We start from the raw sequence: 8683 nt of genomic DNA, 5'->3' as shown, positions 1-8683 counted from the left end.
GGCGGTGGGGGTGGGGCGCCAGTGGTCTCAGATTTTCCTGACACTACGGGTTCCCAGCTTCTCTGAGCTGAGCAGTCATGACATCCGGGGAGTGGTCCCTCTCTCCCTTGGCTTCTGTGAGGTCCCGGCCCATTAGAATTTCCCTTGCTTGCCACCCAACCCCTACTCCAAGGGCCCTCCCTTCCTTCCATGCTTCTCCTTCCTCTTTCCCATTCATGCTCTTCTGTCTGCCCCTTGCCTCTCTCCTTCCCGCATCCTACTCTGGCTGATCCCCAGGAGAGGCCTGGGGTGCCTGAACACTTCTCGTCTGTGTGAGCTCCGAGGCCCAGTGTCATGTCACTGGGTCTGCACCCGAGAAGCCTACCGTGCCGGAGAACATCACAGAGCAGGGGAGACTGGGCACACTCTAACTCTGCAATGAGCCTCCTCCTCCAGCGTGCCCCCGCCCCCCCGTCCCTGCCTGTGTGTGGAAAACGCCCTCTCCCACTTCTCCCACTGACTCTTAAAGTCATGGTGCTGTTTCAGACATGCTTAAATTGGTCACGGAGGATACAGTAGCATCTCTTCTCCCCACCGCCCTCCTAGGGAACATTGCCGTTGGAGCCAGTGGAAGCCTCCTTGTCCCTATCCCCCGCAGACAGAATCCTGGAGCCTTTTCACACCTTCCGCACTCTCGTCATCCCTGGGGCTCTCGTGTCTCCTCTTTGCTTGCACCCTATAGGTCTCCACCGGCGTCCGCAATCCCTGCTGACTCCCTCCCTTCAGCCTCGCCCTGCTCCGATAGCGGTTTCAACTTACCTGTTTGGTGTGGCAGGACCGGTGTCAGGGCATCCACTTGGCCACCCTGGCGTGATAGCTTCTTACCACACAGACCAGTGATCCATTGTGGGGGTTTTCACCCCAGCTGCCACGTGTATCGGTTGTCAATTTGACGACTGTAGAAGTCTTCCAAAACAGAGGCCAGGGCCATCTTGTTTGTGCATGCATCGTGGAGAATGCAGCACTGGCGACCTCCAGGCCAGAGCCCCCCAAGTCCCAGGAAGCTCGGAAACCTTGGCTCCGAGCCAGGGAGACGTCCTGCCCAGAGGGCCTGCACCCTCCGGTGAGTCTTGTGGGTGTCAGAGGAGTGCGGGGGAGAGGGGAGGAGGAGGGGAACCTCTGGCTCTGGCTCTGGCTCTGGCTCTGGCTCTGGCTCTGGCTCTGGCTCTGGCTCTGCTGGGGGCTCAGTTCTGCGCCCCGCCTCCCCGGGCAGCTTCTCGCACAGGATGTGGGATGTGGACAGGATCGACCCTAAGCCGCGTCCTCCCCCACGTGGGGTTTGTGCAGCAGGGGTGATGCGTGGCAGTGCCCCAAACTGCAGCCCCGGACACAGCCAGCCTTTCAGCAGCACGGAGCCTTTCTTCTGATGAGTCCTGTTTGGGCGCGTTGCTCCTGCCAGGGGCTGGCTGTCGATGCTGCTCTGGGAGAGTCCGAGCCAGAGCCACGGTCCCTGGGGCCCACCCTCAAGGATGGGCTGGCTGCCCCTGGGGGACAGGGGGGATGGGTCCAGAGAGAAGGTTGGAGCCGCTGGCGGAGCAGGGGCCACTGGTTGCCAGCAGAGGGTGGTGCTGCCTCACGTTGGACCCCGCTGAGGCCCTTTGCACCTCCCTGGGGGCCTTGGAAGCTGGATTGGATGTTCTTTCCCTCTCAGGTGACCAGGAGCCACTTGACCAGCCCCCAAGGCCGGAGAGGCAGCAGCAGCCGCCAGCTGGCGCACAGGACTGTCCTCGGGTAATGCTTCCTGTGGCTCCTAGAAAGGCAGGCCCAAACTAGAGGGTGGGATCCGGGTCCAGGCTAGACTGACCTGGGTGCCCCCGCCCGCCCACCCCGATCTGCTCGCCACAGAGGGAAGGTACCGCCTTTCCACTGAGGAGCCTCTGGGGGTCTAGCCACTGGGCCTGGGGATGTAGTACCCGCGGGAGAGGGGGAGGTGGAGGAGAGAGGAAGCCAGAGGATACTAATGGTTTCTCTCTCTGTGTCTGCTGTCTGCCGGCCTAGTGTCTCATGCTACAGAGAGAAATAGACGATCTCAAAGAGCAGCTTGGTATGAGGAACCTCTGGCTAGGGCCGGGCTGGGGCAGAGACAGGCTGCGGGGTGGGGTGGGGGTCCCCAGGGCAGGACCTGGGATGGGCTGCAGGTGCAGGCGGCCTCCCAGGGACCACCGTTCCTGTGGGGAGGAGACCCTGGCAGGCCTGACCCGGGAGCCTACAGTGCGTGTGCAGCTAGGTGTGCGCACAGGCGGTTCAGCCGTGCCTCTCCTGCGTGGCCGCTCTGCCGGCGGGAACAGGTCGCACAGGTCTCCCTCCTTTAGGACGTTTGCAGATGCTGCCTTGATTTTCCCTTTAACAGTTCCTTGGTATGGCTTGCAAGACGTGTGTGTGTGTGTGTGTGTGTGTGTGTGTGTGTGTGTCCGAGTCTGACCGAGTCGGATGTGCCCCAAAGCTGGAGAAGTACCTGCACATTGCGTTCCTTTAGAGGATGTGTCCATAGTGAATGGACGTGGTGGTTGAGTGAGTCAGGCCTGCACTCCTGGGATAGGGGCTGGAGGGGGTTTCAGGTTTTAGGGCTAGGCGGTTCCCCACGGGGACAGGGGGACGGGCTCCTCTCTCCCCACGTCTGGAGGGTCTGCTTACGCCTGTCTCTGTTTCAGCGGCCATGCGGTCCCTGACTGACAAGTTCCAGAGCCTTTGAAGTGAGTGTTACACACTCCATTCCCCTTTGCACCGTGGCAGCGGCCCGGGCAGCAGGGCGGGGGCTGGCCCTGGCTTGCTGCTCCTCCCTGAGCCTGCTCTGTTGGACAGGTTGAGCCCAGCATCTCCGCCCACGAGGAGCATCTGGTGCCTTTGGAGCCAGGGAGCTGTGGCCAAGCCGGTTCCCTCCTGTTCGACCTCGGCCAAGACTTCCTCTCCCTGATCTTTTGCCTCCTCCCCAGCCCCATTCACAGCAGTTTCAAATTAAAGTACCTCTCAGGTCTGTGGTCTGCCCTCTCTGTGGGGTGAGGGGGCTGGGCCGGGCAGTGGGGAGGGGTGGGAGAGGGGAGGGGAGGGGCGGGGCAGGGAGCTGCTCCCTGCCCCAGCCTTTGCCTGAACAGGACCTCCTGGGTCCTGTGGTAGGCCTTCTCCTTGTGGGGAGAGTGGGTGGGCCTGTGCTGGGTGCTGGGTGCCCCCTCTGGGGTCTGCGTGGGCTCTGTCTGGCCACCTGAGCATTTGCTCCCTTTCCCCCGCAGGTCCCCTTCAGGTTCTTCCCTCATGTCCCCCTCTTTTTGAGTCTGGGGGGGTGCTTCCCGTTCATCCCCTGCCCCCGACCCCTCCCCCTTCAGCAGGAACTCAGGACCCCTGCCAGAGCCGCAGCAGCCCCCCGTCCCTTCCCTCCTTGGGATCGCTGTCCTGCTCCTCCCAGCCCCCCTGCTCTGCTGTCTGAGCGTCCTTGATCACTCCTGTGGCTTTCCCTCGCCGGCCCTCCCTGCCCCTGTGCTTCAACAGGCATTAGAAAGCACAGCTGAGCTCCTCTTGGCCCTTCCTGGGCCCAGCGCCCTCTGCGGAGTCCTTCCCTCCCTCTGGTGCCACCGCGCCCGAGGACCACTGGCGCGGGAACTGGTGCACCTTCGCCTCTCCTCTTTAGCCCTGGGCCTTGAGGCTGGGTTTCCAACCCTGTCACTTCTCCCTCCTTGGGTTCAGTGGCAGGTTGGAGGCAGAAGTCACAGCCCAGTGGGGTTGTTGAGCAGGTACAGGGAACCCGTACAGGAAGGTCAGGGAACCGGGCAGAAAAGCACAGGTTCGTCTCTGGGCTGGAGGTGGGCGCAATGAAGCTTGTGGGGGCTCTGGGCCAACCAGGGGCAAAGGGCCCGCCAGCAGCCAGAAACGGATGGGCTAGCCACCGGAGCTTTCCTTCCCTCCTGTCAAAATCACCTCACCAGCTCCTCCAGCGTGGTCGTCTCCGGTGCCTTGGTTGCAAAGTGGCCATCCCCTTCCATGGCAAGGGTGCGTGACAGGTCTCGATGTGCTCGCGTAGTCCTCTTCCAATGCTGTTTGACCTCCACCATGACCCAGATTTTTCTGGAGGCGCTATTTCCGTGTCCCCGCTCAGGCTCCCCGACTGCTCCTTCAGGTCACAGGAGATTTAGTCCAGACTCCGTGTTCCATGTCGCCCTCGCTGATGGGCGGGGATGGCTTCCTTCCTTCAGCCGGGGCCCAGGGCTGTGTGGCCTGAGACTCAGGGTCAGATCTGGGTCTGAGTGAGGTGAGGGTCGCCTCTGCCAGACCAGACACACTTGCTGAGAGCCCGGGTGTTTCGGACACAGAAAGCAGGCTGGGAGGTTCGAGGGTCATGGTTGGTGTGTGTATTGGTGTGTGCGTGTGTGTGTGTGTGAGAGAGAGAGAGAGAGAGAGAGAGAGAGAGAGAATAAAACTAATCGGGGATAAGATAATGTCCGTGGAGGGAGGGCGAGGTGATTCAGGGTGTTAAGGGAGAGGAGACTGTGGTCAAGGGCCTACAAGGGATTGAACGAGCGGAAGCAAGGGGCGGCCCTACCTTTCAGGGCGTGCCGTTAAATGGGTATAACTGGAGGGACATGACGTGGAAGTCCCCAGAGCCCACGGACGGGGTGCGTGGACGCTCAGGGTCATGGGCCCCCAGAGGAGGCTGAGGATCCGACTCTGTGATCCTCTGAGGTCTGAGCCCTCCTGGGTGTGTTGAAGGAAGGGCAGTGGGAGGGAAGGCTACCTCGGAGTGGCCGGGGCGGGCCTCGTCTTAGCAGCAGGGAGCTCGCTCCGGAGACTGCTCTGCCAGGAGCTAACGGGGACAAGGGCAGGATGGGCACCGTGAGGCTGGGAAGTAGAGACTGGCTTCCCCGTGGGGAAGACTGGGCCGACGTGGTTCCCCCCTTGGACCCTCTTCTCAGCCTGCCTTCCCTGGCAGGTCTGTGCCACCAACTCAGGTGGCCAGACCATCCCGCACCGGGTGGGACAAGCACAGACCTCAGCCTGGGGAGGCACGTCCGTGGGACTCGGTCCTGTCCTTCCAGACCCCTCGCTTGAGAAGGTGGGCCTGGTTGCGGGGCTCCGGCCTTCACCCGGACCCTGTGGTTCTCTCTTGGCGGGGTAACACAGTGCGCTGTCGTCTGCGGGGATGTGTTTGGGAGAGACCTTCTGGCTGGGGTGTCCGTGGGCCTTCGCGCGGTCAAGGTGTGAGTGGGGAGACGTCCAGCACCCACAGCGCCCCCGGGGGCACAGAGCCATGGTGGCCAGCGCCAGGAAGGGGAGAGTGGGTCGAGGATGGTCTGGTCACAGTCCTGGCTGACTAGTTTTGCCAGCCTCCCTTCTATCGTCTGAGCACACGAGCTCTGTTCCATATTCAGACCGTGTAGCCCGCAGTCCTGTTGCTGTAAACACATGCATCACAGGCTGTGGCTCGGCACCTTCCCATCCCAGGGGGAAGCGAGTGGCTGATGGTGAGGCACAGATTAAGGGAGTACGTGTGGGCCCCAGGGGAAAGGAGGAGGTGGGTCCCCTGTCTTTATTTAGTGCCCCTTTCGGTTTCCACTGCAGCCAGGGAGGCGGTGGCGACTGGCCTGGGGAGCCCTAGGCCCCGTCCGGTCTCGTTCTCGTTCGGCTGCCTGCCCAGGCCCCCGGCAGATGCCTCCCTCTCCACCTCCTCCGGCACCAGCACCACTGGCCACCCTTTCTCTGCCAACGCTTGAGGGGGATGGGCACACCCAAGGAGGGCAGGAGGGGGTGTGCACCAGAGATGGCGCTGGGCGTGGTGGGCACAGGCATGGTCCCCAAAGATGTCCACGTCCTAATTCCTGGAATCGGCTCATATGTTACCTTGCATGGCAGCGGTGGGGTGCTACTCAGCTACATTCTGCGTGCTACTCAACTGACCTTAAGGTGGGAAGACTCTTTCCTGTGTTCGCTGGGTCTGACTCGCCTGCACATTGTGGGTGTCAGGGTGGTCATGTGACCTGTTACCTGCATGATCCCTGCGGGCACCATCGGCATCACTAGAGGGTGCTCAGTGGCCCTGGGCTCTTGTCAGGTTGGAATCCTAATAACTACCGCTCAGATTTAGAGAAATTTTGACAGTAAGTTGAAACCCTCCTTTTGCCCCATGCCAGTCACTTGTCTCCCCAGTTTTCTTGAGGTGACTGCTGTCCTGACTTTTCCACGTTCTTTTAAAGGGAAACAATCGCTATTTAATAAATAACCTTCACAAAGATAGGATAAATTACAGGAAGGTAAGGATTAATTATATTTATGTTACACCATATGTATACATGATTGTGGAAAGCCTGCAATTTGACAAATGGATAGAAGTGATCAAGCCATGTAACTACTACCCAGGTGAGCAATGGTACGTGGCACCTCCAGACTTGCCATATGTGTGGGTCCCTTTCTTGAAGGACAAGTGCAAAGTCTGCATACCATAGGATTCCATTTTTGTGACATTCTTACAAAGTCCAAACCATAGGGACAGACAACAGATCAGTGGTTGCCAGTGTCTGGGGTTGAGAGAAGGGGTTTACCTCTCAGAGCACTTTGGGTTTGGCGGGTGATGAAAATTTTGTAGTCTGTGGTTGTGGTTCCCTAACAGTATGAGTTTGGAAGGACTCATAGACCTTAATGCAAATTCTATCTCCATAATCTTGAACTTTGCTCCGTGGGCTCAGACCTAGTTTGCGGCAACATGGCTAAATGCACCAAGAAGGTTGGAACTGCGGGTAGATATGGAACCTGTTATGGTGCCTCCCTCGGGAAAATGCTGAAGATTGAAATAAAGCAGTATGCTAAGTACACTTGCTCCTTTTGTGGCAAAACCAAGATGAGAAGACGAGCTGTGGGGATCTGGCACTGTGGCTCCTGAATGAAAACTGTTGCTGGTGTTGCCTGGACGTACAATACCACTTCTGCAGTCACAGTAAAGTTGGCCATCATAAGGCTGAAGGAGTTGAAAGAGCAGTAGAAGCTCCCGCATTTGAGACACTGCTAGCCTATAATAAATGGGTTACTTCATGTAACAAAATTACTTCGGCTTGTTGTTAAATTTATTAATTAGATCTTCTGGTTTGTGTTGCATTAGTTTTGCTTTCTCAAAAGACTCAGAAGTTAAAAATCCTCTAATTAAAAAAAATAATCTTGAACTTTTAAAAAATTGTGAAAAATACATTACAAACGGATACTGTACCCTACCAATTATTTTTCTGAATTTGAGGTTCACAATGATCTCCTATAATTTGTGAATGTGGAATATTGTAGCAATTTATTTTCTGAAGTTAAATCAAGTTTGTGTGTCTGGGATGGATCCAGTTTCATCATAGCGCCTTCTGGTTTCCTTCTTATATCCTGTAGAATTCAGTTTGCTAATATTCTGTTACTGATTCTTGCTTCTTTATCATGAGTGTGTGACTGATCAGTGATTTTCCTTTCTCAACTTGTCCTTGACAGGATTTAGTATCCAGGTTATTGTATCCTCCAAGTGTTTTGCAGAGTGTCCTTCGTTTTCCCATTTTTTTTATGAATTCATGTCACATTAAAAATGTTTCTGCCTGGGGCGCCTGGGTGGCTCAGTGGGTTAAGCCGCTGCCTTCGGCTCAGGTCATGATCTCAGGGTCCTGGGATCGAGTCCCGCATCGGGCTCTCTGCTCAGCAGGGAGCCTGTTCCCTCTCTCTCTCTCTGCCTGCCTCTCCGTCTACTTGTGATTTCTCTCTGTCAAATAAATAAATAAAATCTTTAAAAAAAAAATGTTTCTGCCAAAAAAACAAAAAGTTTTTGCTTAAAGTATTTGTCCAAAGTCAATGGAGGAGCCTGGATTTTTTTTAAAAACATTTTTATTTATTTAATTGCTAGAGAGAGAGACCGCGAGAGAGGGAACATGAGCAAGGGCAGAGGGAGAGGGAGAAGCAGCTACTCGCTAAGCAGGGAGCCCGACTCGGGGCTTGATCCCACATGACCTGAGTTGAAGGCAGATGCCTAACAACTGAGCTATCCAGGCGCCCTGAACCTGGATTTTTTTTTTTTTCCTTAAGCTTTTTGACTAGTGATATATTTCTGTATGGCTATAGAACAATTCAGGTTGGCTATTCCTTTTTGAGTGACTTTTGGCAAGTTATTTTTTTCTAGATATTGGTTACCTTTTTCTGAGTTTGCAAACTAATAGACATAAAATGGCATTTAATATCTTTTTTTTCCTCAAATTTTACTTTTTTAAAAAAAGATTTTATTTATTTATTTGACAGTGAGAGAGGATACACATGCAAGTGGAGAGGGAGGGAGTGCTGAGCAGGGAGCCTGATGGGGAGCTTGATCCCAGGACACTGGGATCAGGACCTGAGATGAAAGCAGACGCTTAACGACTAAGCCACCCAGGCGCCCCCAAATTTTACTTTTGAAAATGTCTCTCTTACAGATAATTGCAAGAAAATTGCAAGGAACACTCAGATATCCTTCACCTGGATTTACCCATTATTATTTGTCACTTATGTCATTTTCTGTCCCTCCCCTCTGTGTGTGTGTTTTAAATGTTTCATGAATCATTTGAGTTACTTGAAGAAATTATGGTTTATTGTCCCTAAATACACAACATATATTTCTTTTTTATTCTTTTTTTAGAGATTTTATTTATCTATTTGACAGAGAGAGAGATCA

General features: G+C 55.3%; 1 pseudogene; it reads left to right on the top strand.

Moving 5' to 3' along the window:
* The first annotated feature begins 6649 nt into the window (after positions 1-6649).
* LOC116583577 lies at positions 6650-7000 on the top strand (annotated as a pseudogene).
* Positions 7001-8683: the final 1683 nt, after the last annotated feature.

Source organism: Mustela erminea, chromosome X, assembly GCF_009829155.1.
Source record: "Mustela erminea isolate mMusErm1 chromosome X, mMusErm1.Pri, whole genome shotgun sequence".
NCBI lineage: Eukaryota > Metazoa > Chordata > Mammalia > Carnivora > Mustelidae > Mustela > Mustela erminea.
This window is presented reverse-complemented; position numbering and strand designations above follow the sequence as displayed.